General features: G+C 41.4%; 1 protein-coding gene across 2 annotated transcripts in view; it reads left to right on the forward strand.

Annotated features, from left to right (window-relative positions):
- The window catches only part of RORA (RAR related orphan receptor A), a 700,799-nt gene that overhangs the window by 508,644 nt on the left and 178,697 nt on the right, over positions 1-13,458 (forward strand). The gene's annotated exons all lie outside the window — the stretch shown is intronic.

Raw genomic sequence — 13,458 nt, forward strand, 5'->3', positions numbered from 1 at the left:
GAGTTTGGATAATATACTATCCTAGGGAGGCCAGTATCTCGCTGTGGCAGCTAGAAGCATCCTCGCGGCTTGGGCAAGGCTCCTCTAGTCTCTTGTTCACAAATATAGGAGGTAAACCTGAGGGACACTTGTACAGCCGTACACCATCTAAATGCTGGTTTACCAAAGCCAGACTGTGCAAAATGAGAAAGGACAACCAGAATGTAAAGCTAGAAGAGCCTGTTGGGAGGGGGAAAGAAAGTTATTGCTGGTGGAAAGGAGGGGAGACTACAGGGAATGCTTTGACCCAGGATACAAGTGCTTGTCTCTGATGCTTTTTGCTGGATATCTTTGGCTCTTGGTGCAGACAAAGGAGGAGCACTTAAAGGATTTGACCAGAGAAAGAAATATACAGTGACCACTGAAAATGCCCTATGACTGAGCTTTGGCTTCCAGTTCTGTCATGTAAGAGCCTCTTGACCTTGAGCATGCCCCCTCCACCCTTCTGACACTCCATATTCTCACTGAGAAGTGACTCAGCAATATCTTCACTACTTACCTCCCAGAGAGTGATGAGGAAATCAGAAAGATGGGTTGAAAATTTGCAAGTGTATGACATTGAATATGTTCTTAGAATGGCAAACTGAAAGTTGACCTTGGATAATCTTCAAGGGAGTTTGAAGATGTCAGACTCAAAAACAATGACAATAACAACACCACCACCACCCTGATGGGGAAATGCTACATCTTGTTTGAATGAAAATCAGATTGTTAGTCTGAATGATGAATTCAAAGTACCAGCAAAGGGACTGAACTGTTAAGTTACAAACAATCATCCGCCTTCAAGTAACCACTGAAGAAAGTACCCAGCATTTCTCAGGTTCTTGTTTGGAATCATTAACCAAGGAGTTTCTGATTTATTTAGGTTTCTATGTAGTCGAAAGGGCGCACTTCTCAGGAGGGCTGGTGTTATACGCCACTGATGGGACTTTCATCTGACCCACAAAACATGGGCTGCTGAGAACAAAGGGAACCATGCGCAAGATTGTCAAGAGGGTAGACTCATCAAAGTATCGTCAAAACATGGCAGAGAGCCAGGGGAGGGGAAGGTAGAATTCCAAGTCAGGTCTTCTGATTTATTTTCTACGTCAGGTCTTCTGATTTATTTTCTATGGGTTTTCTACGTGGGTTCCCTTCACATGGCCATAACAAATTCCAGTATTTTCTCATCAACCAATGAGGTTATGTTCCTAACATGTATCATAGTTGACAAAACCACCATTGACAAAAGCAAGACCCCACTGAAAACAAGAATTTAAGGAGGAGGGATAAAAGATATTGAATGTTTCTTTTTATAAATAAAATCAATGGCTAAGTAAGTAAGTACATATTCTGAAGGTATCTGCTCTCCAAAGCATTCAAACCTGCTCCAGGGAGGAACACTTCCTTTGGCATTTGTGGAGCTGTGACTGCGGCCTATTCACAAGTTCGGGCAGAATCTCTCACACGCTTTATGTGAGGGAGACTGGGCCTCATTTTAAAGTTTTCCAGCCAATAAGGGCCTTTGGTTATGAAAATTTCAAACATACACGCAAAGAGAGGCAACAGTGCAGTGAGCTCTTGTATGCCAAACACCCAGATAGCACACTTAGCAAGATTTTGTCCCCCTGGGTTTCATCTATCCCTTTCTGCTTTGCTGAAGCATTTTAAAGCAGATCGTAGACATTGTATCATTTCATCCCTGCATGTTTCAGATTTCAGTCTGCAGCTAAATGCCTGGTACACTCACATTCTACCCTGTGTTCTTTTCAAGGCCGCCCAGATAGGTTTTGAGATGGTTATTTTGTTTTATCTTCTGGACCTGCTTTGCAGCATAAACTGGTTTTTCCTTTCTGCACTAACATAGACCACGTGGTCCCGAGGAGTAGGATGGAGAAATAATGCAACATTACTCTGTTCAAGAAGAGTGACCCAAACTCACGTATTAAATAATAATAATCATCATCATCATCGAGGGATTTCATATATAGATATATAGATATCTACATCTATATATCTATATATGTCTTTAAAAAATAAAAATAAACGTGCTGACTTTTATTTTTAAGTCACGTTGACTAGGAGGGAGATTGCTAACCCCAAGTTAACTTCTAAGCTATTATATCTAAAAAACCTGAATACCAAAATCGTTATTTCCAGGACTGCTATCTCAGTCTCAGAAATGGGAAAGTTAAACTATTCTGAATTGCCATAGGAGAAGTCACGCAAGCTCTTCTTCTTGCTCTAACATATGGTTAAGTGGGAATTTTTCTGTCGGTTCTTTATTATCCCGGAGCCAATATGAGATTAGCTTTACAAGTTGGGTTATAACCTTTACAGCTTCTGTGTCGGGGATCCGTTAACAAGATCATAAAGATCTTTCTAACAGATGAGGCCTTCGTGCCCTGTGTTCAGCTGTGGTAATGACCAAATTGATTTTATCAGAAGTATTTAAGAGCGCCATTTTAACTTTCCTATTGATTGCCTGACCTCAGCTTTGGGCCCTGGGGTTGGTATGTGTTCTCTCCGCCTCTCTCTTTGTATGTAGCTTTCCAGTTTCTCTTCACCCATGTAAACCTTTCCTTCTGTGCCCCCAGACCATCTCATTTAGCCTCTGCCTCACCATTTCTGTTCTCCTGTGTTGCCCATACATTTCCAGAGGACTAGGCTTTGAGGGCACAATTGGTAAAGTAGACACGTGGCTTTGGGGAGCCATCTTTATTCATTCATTTGACAGAGTTTCTTGAGTTCCTACTATGTGCCAGGCACTGCTGTCAGCATTCAAAAATACAGTGATAATCCAAGAACATGAAGTCCCTGCCTTTAAGAGTTGACATTGTTGCAAAGGCATACAACAGCTATTTAATAGAATGTCAGAGGGAGAGAAACACTTTTATGAAGAGTAAAGCAAAGTAAGGAATGAGATGGGAACACAGGTCTAGATAAGCCAGGGGAGAGCATTCCACCTTCGAGATCTGAGTAGCTGTGAGGAAGGCCTAGGGAGATGTAGAGGAAAATTGAACCAGGTAGAGGGAATTCCAAGCAGAAAGGACTCCAGGCCCAAGCAAGCTTAGAGCTTTAGAGAAAATTCAAAAAGGTCCATGTAGAAGAGCAAGAGAGATGAGGTAAGAAGAGGACATGAGGTAGAGAACCAGGAGGCTTCTGGAGGACCTCATGAGCCATGGAAGGAACTTGAGCACGAAACTGACACTAACTGATTAACAGTTCAAAAACTTGCCTGGCCCAGAGGACACTTGTAAATGATGCTGGTGAAACTTTCTTGGATCCTGCTGAGATGTCTTATACTTGAACATACCAGGCTACAGAGCAGAGTGGAGTGCTGCTCTCGTCTCTGCCTCTTATTGTCTGGCTGACTTGGAACCAGTCACTTAGTCCCTCTCAGAACCAGTTTTCTGTCCTTTTCCAGGGAGTGATACAATTTCTTGTCTCTTCCACATCTAATATTTGGTAATTCTAAGCTATAATCTAGAGTTGTTTCTTAACCTTATGTATTTGTTAGGGTAATAACAGAGACCCAAGAACACAGCGGTTCATATGAGGTAGAAATTTGCTTCTTTTTCTTGTGGTGTTTGACCCCATAGAAACTGCCAGGGAAGCAGGCAGGCTTATGCGTTCTAGGGTTCTGTCTCCAAAGGGGCAGTCCTCACTGTTGGAGCTGGGCCATGACTTCATCCTCATTCCAGTCCATGAGAAGAAAGACACAGGATATCCCAGGCAAACAATTTCCTCTTAAGTGACATGGAACTTCCACACACACTTTCTGCTCACGTTTCTTAGTGAGAACCTAGTCTTATGGCTATACCCAGCCCCAAGGGACACTGGGAAATGTAGTCTCTAACTGGGCTATTGTGTGCCCACCAAAAAGGTACCTGATGTGGAAGAATGGGAGAATGAATTTGGAGGCGTAGCAAGAAAACTGCCATACCATTACTTCTGAAAGATCCCAGAGTATTGTCAAGATACCATAAACTCATAAAATTTCCTGGACTTTTGTAATCAATTTCCTAGGGCTGCTGTAACAAATTGCCACAAATGAGTGGCTTAAAACAACAGAAATGCATTCTCTCACAGTTCTGGATGCTCCAAGTCCAAAACTAAGGTGTCAGCAGGGCCATGCTCCCTCTGACAGCTCTAGAGAAGAATTTCTGGAAGCCTCTCTCCTAGCTTCCAGTAGTTTCTGGCCATCCTTGGCATTCCTGGGCGTATCACCTCATGACTCCAATTTCTGCCTCCATCTTGACATGACCTCCTCTGTGTATCTTCTTTGTCTCTGTATCCCAGTCTCCTCCTTTCTCTTATAGAGACAGCAGTATTCTTACTTCTATCCTACAGCAATTGAAACTGCAACTCAGGTGAAGTGGCTTGCCTAGAGAAAAATGATTCCAGTGATGGTCTCTTAGTGATGGTGATGAGGTCAGGCATGCAGCCTGGGTCTCCCTGTCTCCAAAATCCCGCTCTTCACATATCACGGCAGTACGTCCCAGAGACTTCTCAGGGGACAATGACAAAGGGCTCACTCTTGCCTGGAGGGATTAGTGATCAGCCTCTGAGGCAGTACCTGCTCTGTGGAGTTCTCCACAAACCCAAGTGCAGATACCCTGTAGTCATCGGCATAAACTGAACTTCTATTTGGTAGCTAAAGGATTGTTGTTTTCCTAGGAGTCAAGAGTCACCCAGCATCAGAGTCTAGGTTTCTCACTGCATTCTGGAACATTGTGGAAAACACACTGAACTAAGCAAAGCTTATTTTTCAGACCCTTTTTCAGCACGTGGATTAGTGGTTTGATTACTACTTCAAACTGTACCATCAGACTGTCCACCACCATGGAGCCTTCCTGAAAGATACTGGCCATGTCATCATGCTTATTCTTCAGACTCAGATAGAGTTCCCTGGAAAGTGTAATGCAATTAATTGTTGCCATAGGAAACCAGGTGTCCTAGTGGTCACAGAGAGATGATGTTTGGGATAATAAAGAAAAAAATGAAATAAACATTTCCATTCATTATTTCATTTTATCCTCACAGCAACCCTGGGAGGTGCATATTTTAGCTTTTCTTTCTTAGTCTTAAAATGTTATTTACACAGATTTATTATAGAAAATTTCAAAGTAGAGACAAAGAAAATAAATGAAAAAGTATCCATAATTCCTCCACTCTCATTAATTTGGTGCATGTTTTTTAGTCTTTTTTCTAAATGGTTTGTCTTCTTTTTTCTTCTTTTCACAGAAATGGAGTCATGCTGTACTTGGGGAGTTTGAGAGTCTTTTTATTGTTGTTTCTCTTAAGACAGCTAGAATGTCTTTCTATGCAATTAACCTTTCATTAGTTACTGATGGCGGTGTATTTCATTACATAGATAGACCATGGTTTATTTATCTCATCTTCTCATCCTGTTGGCATTTGGGTTGTTCCTCCCTAACCTTTTGCTGTTGGCAATAATGCTACCGTGAAAACCCTGTGTACATCCATAATTACTTCTGAAAGCCTACATTCCTGGTGGTCAGATTACCAGGTGGAAGAAGAAAAGATTTTTTTCCCCCTTCTTTAAGAGATGAGGAAACTAAAATTCAGAGACATTAAGTATCTTAGCCACATTCACACAGCTGGCAAGTGACTGAGCTAAGACTGAAATTGAAGCTTCCAGACTCTAAATCTCATATGGAAAAATAGTTTATTCATCTCACCCAGTAATTATCATACTTGATAAATTCTGTGAATGCAAAGGAAATACCTTGGTGACTAGTTTCTTTTCTTGAATTATCACCCAGCAGCAGCCAATCCAGACAAAACTGCTTAAAATTCTGTCATCAGAGAAGAGGCTACAAAATACATATTTAATTGGAGTTTTCATCTTTTTTCTTTCAAGATGATTAATGTTGGCATTTTTAGAAGTCCTTTACAGACCTTTATGTTCAGTAATAGTTGAAGACACCTCTCCACTAGAAATAAATATCAATATTTATTTGATATCCCTTTGGATCCTGTGGCTTTTTTTTTTTAAGATTTATTTATTTATTTTGGAGAGTGAGAGTGTGCTGGGGGAGGGGCAGTGGGAGAGGGGAAGCAGACTTCCTGTTGAGTTGGGAGCCTGACATGGGGCTTTGGGGCTCAATGTCATGATCCTGAGATCACGACCTAAGCCAAAACCAAGAGTCGGATGCTTAACCAACTGAGCCATGCAGGCACACCAGCACCTGGATCCTGTGACTTTTTGTTTGTTTGTTTGTTTGTTTTTAAAGATCATATTGACAGAGAGAGAGGGAACGCAAGCAGGGGGAGTGGGAGATGGAGAAGCACAGAGTTCAATCCCAGGACCCTGAGCTCATATCCTCAAAATTTAGAACCAAATTCCCGTTGCTTCCACTTCAGATTCCCCCTCCTTTCTAGGTGATTTGAGACATGAGTGAACCCATGGAACTGTCTCCTATTTTGCCATAACTCATATACCCTTGGTCTATCCATGCTTGTGCCATTGGGACAAGACTTTTCTCTTGGGGTGGCTGCCGACTAGATGAGATTTCTTTAGTCATCACTTGCCTTGACCTGATATGCCCCATGAGGTATGATTTAGGTTGACTACACAGGGCCAAAATATGTGAAAAGTATCTAGAGTGCCTGACTTGCTTTGGGGCCACAACTCTAATCTTCCAGTCATCCTCATCCAACCAGTTCTGGTAGCTTCGAGTTTGAGGATTGCAACTCTAGGCACGTGTTTGACAGCATTCAGGCAAGTCACCTACAGAGAGTTCAAGTCAGTACCTGCCCATATTAGTGGCAAAGATAAACAATTTCAACAGATTTCAGACCTACACAAAGTAAAGCGTTTCCTGGAAAAGCATGGTAAGACTTGGTGACTTTTACCTGAATTGAATTATTCACTTATGACACTACTTAATTCCAGAAGGCTAAGCTGGAAGTGTTGATGGTTGTCAGTTCACATCTCTGCTCAGAGCTCCAAGAGCAAATTTAAGTCAATGAGTAATATTTCATGGATAGCTCCATTTTCAATATAGATACTCGATAAAAGGAAATCAATTTGAAAGAACAGGATTCTTATTATTCTTACTGTCCTTTAGGGCTAATCATGCATTTGGCACCAACAAGCCATAAGAGGAGAAATTACCCTCCTTAGGTGTGGACTTTTCATAATGCATTAGATAGTAATCTCTAAGGGACAAGATAGATGTTTCCCGAATAAGTTTCATCTCGAAATTTCTTTCTAGAATAGACTGATGGTGGCTTTCTGGTGCTTTTGCTGCAGGACTGGGAATGAGGTTTTGTTCTTGGAACTGTTTTGTCAGAGATAAAGGGAGAGCTAGAGAGAGGGTATAGTTCTCGCCTGCCTGCCTAAAACTAAAAGATATTTCTGGGCACAACTGTCAGGAAATATGACCTAGAGATGGAAGGCAATCACACATACACAATTGTTTTAGTTCAAAAAACAGGGGAAAAAATCCTCTTATCAATGCCCACTCTATTTTTCACACTAAAATGGAGATTCTTTTCATGTTGCATAAAGCACCTTGATTGGTAAAAGAGCTGAAATATTATTACCAAAGGAGCTCAACCTAGGCTCAAATCAACACAAAAGAACGCTCACATTAAAGTATTATTTATCTTCATAATTAGTATTTCTAAATGATTTTTAAAGGCTTTTTAATGCAATTACAAAATGTTTGATTGTCGTAACATTGCTAATGCTTTGATGCCTTCCGAGTGTTGTCCTTGGTCCCTGCAACCCTGGCACATAATTTATTTCTCTTTTGAGTGAACTCTAAGCATTAGTGTCCATTAAGAATTTTTGAAACAAAGTCCAGAGATTACTTGGAGCACTTTCAGTAATATGTACTGATTATCATTAATAGCTCTTTTGTCCTAGACAAGGACATTGTTTTGTAACATCCCTCTGTTTGGTGAGGCCACGCTCGGGCTGCGTTCCCGCTCTTGCCTTTGCACGGATTCTCTCCTTGACTGCCTATGGAATGGAGCAAGTGCATAGGACAGCTCTGGGTTGGGGAAGGGAGGGCACAGGACCAGCACAACGGGAAAGTTTTTGTCTTTATGAAACTGTTTTTAGCCCTTCGGATTCAAAAACAAAACCCTAAACTCTGGGCTTGTTTCTTAGCTCATGTTCATTTATTGCATATAAATTGCTCTTTTAACTACAAGCTCCTTACAAGGAGGAAATCAAAGAGAAGTATAGGAGGGAGCAAGCCGACCCAGCAGCTTTGTACACTTTGCACTATGCTCGCTGATAATATGGCAAGAAGGAGGTTAACACATTCCAGATTTTATTTTGAAATTTCTGCCTGAGCTCTCAAACACTCATTTGCCAGATTCTATGTCTTAATGACCCCATTGCCCTGTTGGGTATGCCTGTGTCCACCTGGGGAATAGCTCTCTGTTGGTCCAGTGCTAAGTGTCTGTGCATAGAAATGTCTTGAGTAGGAAAGAGACACTCTGCTACATGTCCCAGGTGAATTCTCTTACTGAAACCTTATTATAAACCCAGCACTGAAAATTTTGCCCCCAACTCATGGGTAGGAAAATGAAGACTTAGAAGTTAGGCCATTGGCCCAAGACCTCACAGCTTGAATAATGGGTGTCTTATTTAACTCGTTAACCTTGTGAAGAGGGAGAATAAATCCTATGAAAGCCTTCAGATTATTAGGAGCCTCCTTTTCTAGAAATCAAACTCAGCGTTAAGGTGTGGGTCTAGTATAGACTCATGAGTTGGCCAATTAAAGATTTTGTTAATTATCATTTAGCACATCTCCTCCTCCCTGCCACACAGAGTCATTTGAAATAGAGAAACATTGACATGTTTATTTCTTTTAAGATTTAATTATTTATTTGAGAGAGAGAAAGCATGAGCAGGGAGGAGAGGGGGAGAGGGAGAAGCAGACTTCCCGCTGAGAGGGAGCCCAATGTGGGGCTCTATCCCACGACCTTAGGATCATGACCTGAGCCGAAGGCAGGTGCTTAACTGACTGAACCACCCAGGTGCCTCAAGAAACATTGACATATTTAAAAACAAAAGGAAGAAAAAAGAAAACTTCATTGCATCTCATTTTGAGTGTTCTTTGTTGCGTTTGTTTTTCTTTTTGTTTTTTATTCTAACGCAGAGCTTACCCATGTGGAAAATATCTGGGTCTCAACAACTGTTATCTCATTAGGAAAGAGAATAAGAGAAGGCACACAGACTGGATAATGGCAGAGTGGCAAAGGACATCTCTGTAGTTAGGGTCTTGTCGAGAATGCAAGGCCTCTGGAAATGCTAGTTTAGTAATTGGCATGTCTGAGGAAGAGGAAAAATGCCATTTCTTACCCCCAACCAAAAAAAAATTTAAAATAAACTTGGTACCCAGACAATTGCCTAGAAACCAAGAGACAATAAGAAGTCCATCAAGGAAGTTAATTGGTCCCAGATTTGGCACTGATTGGAAATATCAGATTACATTCCTAAAGTGCTCTGCTCTGTGATAGCTCTAACTCTCAAACTACTGATAACCGTGACAGTGATAAATTTGTGGTATTTTCATGACATTTCCTTTGCTTTACTTTGAAGCATGGTCGGCTAAATAGAGTCAGGCAGTCTTGCTGTATTAGAAGCCCTACTTTGAGTATAGTATTTGTGGAGATTTTTCCTCTTAATTTCAAGGGTGTTAATTGACAATTTAAAACTGATGTTCTGTTATTAAATTAGAAATTAAAGTATCACTTGGAAATGTTTCTCTTCTCTTTTCTCCTCTCTCTCTCTTTCTCTCTCTCTCTATATATGATCTGGGTGAAATATAAGGAGTCTTGCAACTTTATCAAAAGGTACCATTTTTCTCTAGCCCAGATAATTTTAAAATATCACCCAAAAGAAGTGTAGCTTTTACTTATATAACCTTTTGTGGGTACTGCCTTCTTTCTTCTTTGGTTTTTAAAGGCAAAAAGAAAAAAGTTTCAGGGGGTTACCTTTGATTGTGAGCTACATTAGATTTTGTACAGTGAGAAATAGATCTGGCAGCCTGTTGCTTAAAAAGAGGAGGTTTGGTCTGATAGCTAGAAAGCAGGGCAAGGAGCCCTTGATCAATGAACTAAAAGGGAAATTAAGAAATCATGCAGTTCAGCCATCTCATTCTACAGATGAGAAAACTAAGGCCCAGAAAAGTTCAGTTATTTGCCCAAACCAACCAGTGAGTCCCCTCTTGGCTCAGGTTGCTGAGCGCCCCGGCGCCCCCCCCCCACCCCCACCCCCACCCCCAGCGCTCTCCCACAGCTCCCTGCCGTCACAGGCTCTGCAGAGAGCATTACTCTGCTCGGTGGCCTGTTTGCAAATCTCAGTGGAAGGATCTTGGTGTTCTTCCCAGTCACTTGGCAGTGAATCAAAACCTTCACAACAGCTGGACTCAGTTTGACACCCTTTGGTGGTGGTGATCAAAGTCCCTCGCCTGTGCTAAACAGCAGTCTAGTTAGCACACTTGCCAATGAACAAGTGTCTTCCCTGGATTTCAGAGAGTAAAGACTCCAATGGAGTTCAGGGTCTAGAACAGCACACGCTTACTTTTAGGAACTTGGTTGTCTGTCTCATGCTCTCCTCCAACAACTAGAAATTTTCAAGTCAGAGCACTTGGTCTGAAAACCAGAGTCCTTAGGCCCTATGTCAGAGTGAAACCCAGGGACATCAGGAGTAGCTATGACATAACTTTCAGTAGAATATTCTAATTCAGCCTTGCTAAAATAAGACCGAGCATGTTGCCCACCCTTTTAACGTTTCTATCACACTTCCCAGGTTGGAAAGCTCTTTAATTTCATTTTAATTTTCATAGCAGAATTTTGAGTATTATCGTGATGATACACAATTATAAACTCAAGACACAAATACAAACTCCAGGCCCAGAGAAGTTAAGTCAGTTGCCCAAGGCCTGTCAGCCAAGAGGCAGGAAAGTGTACGGGCTACGAATGCAAGCCCAAGTAGGCCTGACCCCAGACCCAGCGATCTTGAGTTAACTTTAAAAAGTATATTCTTTTCTGCTGGGTAGAATGAGAGCTATTTGCCCCTGCTAAATACTCATGATAATTTATCTTTAGAAAACCAGTTTTCCAACAATTCATTATTCAGAGCTGCTTCTCCTACTACTGCTATTAACATTAGCTTTGGATGTGCTAAGGATGAGAATGGGCAGTGTGTGACTGCTGTGGTCTCGTGAAGGAGGTGCTTTCTGGCAGGAAAGACAGAACGCTTACAACCTCTGAGGGAAGGAGAAGAAAGACTAAAGGGGGAGACTCACCCCACCCCGATGAAGGGTGAAGAAATGGCTGTTGGTCACAAACGAGGGCACCGCAGGCCTCTCTTTTGGAGGACCTCATTCCCCCACGCCCTGGTGAGGCTCCCTGGTTGGGATGAGACTGGGGACAGGGTCCCATAGGTTTAAATTATTTACTGACTGCTGAGTGATATGGTCCTGGGAATCAATCTTTTTTTGAATATTTACTCCTTTCAGAGGCACTGTCTATACCAGGGTTTTTAAACATGAGCCATGGATGTGATTCCAAGAGGATATTAACTTTCCACAGAAAGCTTTTTATTGTGCTAATTAAACTTTCCTGAGCCTCAACTGACCCATCTGTGAACTGAGAATGGTTTTTGCTTTCTTTCTTTTTCTCTGCGGGGGCTGGGGGGGTGGGCGGGAGTGGGGGTGGAGAGACAGACCAGGGGGCTGGGTAGTAAGGGACAGAGGGAGAAGGAGATAGAGAATCTTAAGCAGGCTCCATGAGGTTCAATCTCAGCACCCTGAGATCGTGATCTGAGCCAAAATCATGAATCGAGTCAGATGCTTAACTGACTAAGCCACCCAGGTGCCCCTTTTTTTGTTGTTGCTTTGTTTTTTGTTTTGGGGGTTTTTTTTCCTTTTTTTTTTTTTTAACGCTTCTATGGAATCAGTTACTGTGAAGTACTAGAGCTTCTATAGAGAAATGAGCGACACAAATGCAAACCTTAGTTTGATCAAAAATGTTATTTTTTAGGAGAGGAGGAAGAAGGCAATTCCACATAAACTTTCCGATCGTTCCATTAAATTTGTCTTTTGTGTGTTCATATCGTTTTCATTTGTTTGCTTTTGGAGGGTAATAGAATTTTGTCTTCCTAATGGCTATGAAGTAAAAACAATAATTAAATATTATGCATAGTCCTGTCTCCATAGTTAAAACAATGCACTTTTTATAAAAAATACTGCTTTCAGGGGAGGGCTGTGTTTTTTAAGGCTTTCTCCGTAAAACTGTGCTATTAATTTGTTTTATATTCTTCACTGTATAGAACAGATATAGTTTACATTTTGTTTGTATGGATTAGGGTTGCCAGATAAAATACAGGATGCTCGGTTAAATTTGAAGTTTGGGTACACAGCAGAGTCGTATCTGAACTTCACATTTAACTGGCATCCTGCATTTTATCTGCTAAACTAGCCACTTTTAGGTGGGCATATCCCCCAGTTCTTTATATCAATTGCTAAGTGGCTGCTAACCGAAACTAGGGGAATGAGCTGGCTCTGATGTGGAGCTCATGGTTGCTCCTGGGCACAGATAGGAGTAGTTTTAGCTCTCTGAGATCAGGAAAGATCAGGCTTTCCTGGAAAGATTTTCAGAATCTATTATCAATGTAATCATCATGAAAATATTTGATGAGAACCCTGCCTTACGCTGTATAATAAATTTAAGTAGAAAAGTCAAAGCAGTGGTATTTTTGTCAGGGCTTTGGATGTCAGGAGAAAATAGTTCCACACTCAGCGAATATAGATAGGTCTGTTTGGGGCTGTGTTAAATCCAATTGTGTGGAGGTTCTGAATAATCAGGAGTGACAGCATAAGCACTTTCTCTTCAAAGTGATTTTACAGAAAGCATTATTTCCTGAGGAAAGTACACATATAGCCCTCATAATGCTGAAGGAGCACTAATGTATCAATTTATTGGTGCTGGTGTCATGAGCTGGAGTTGCAAATTGTATTCAGATTTTAAACTTCACTCACACTTGCTGTTGGGGGAAGCTCCCTTCCCATGATAAAGCTTCTTTCAAAAAAAATTCTAGAAAGTTTTTTGTAGTTCCAGTGTGAGAGAGCCTTCAAGGCTCTTTGCTGAGGGTTCTAACTTCACTTTGAGAAGCCAACTCAAACATGATGAAAAACAATAGTTTAGTTTTCCTCAATAAAAAGGGGGGCGGGGGAATATGAGTTGGACTATGTAATTTCAGCTTCCCTAAATAAGCCCTTTGGAAAGTTGTGGGGGGGAGCAAGCGTGTGATTTTGGTCTTGGCACACAACTTTGGAACTTTTTTTTTTTAATGTCTACCATGGATTTTCAGATTTCTCCCCTGTACGATTTGTTCCATAGCTAAGTAATGGGTCTGATGTGGGTGCCAAATTTTTCGACAACTTT

This window comes from Lontra canadensis, unplaced genomic scaffold, assembly GCF_010015895.1.
Source record: "Lontra canadensis isolate GAN:19392208 unplaced genomic scaffold, GSC_riverotter_1.0 scaffold28, whole genome shotgun sequence".
Lineage (NCBI taxonomy): Eukaryota > Metazoa > Chordata > Mammalia > Carnivora > Mustelidae > Lontra > Lontra canadensis.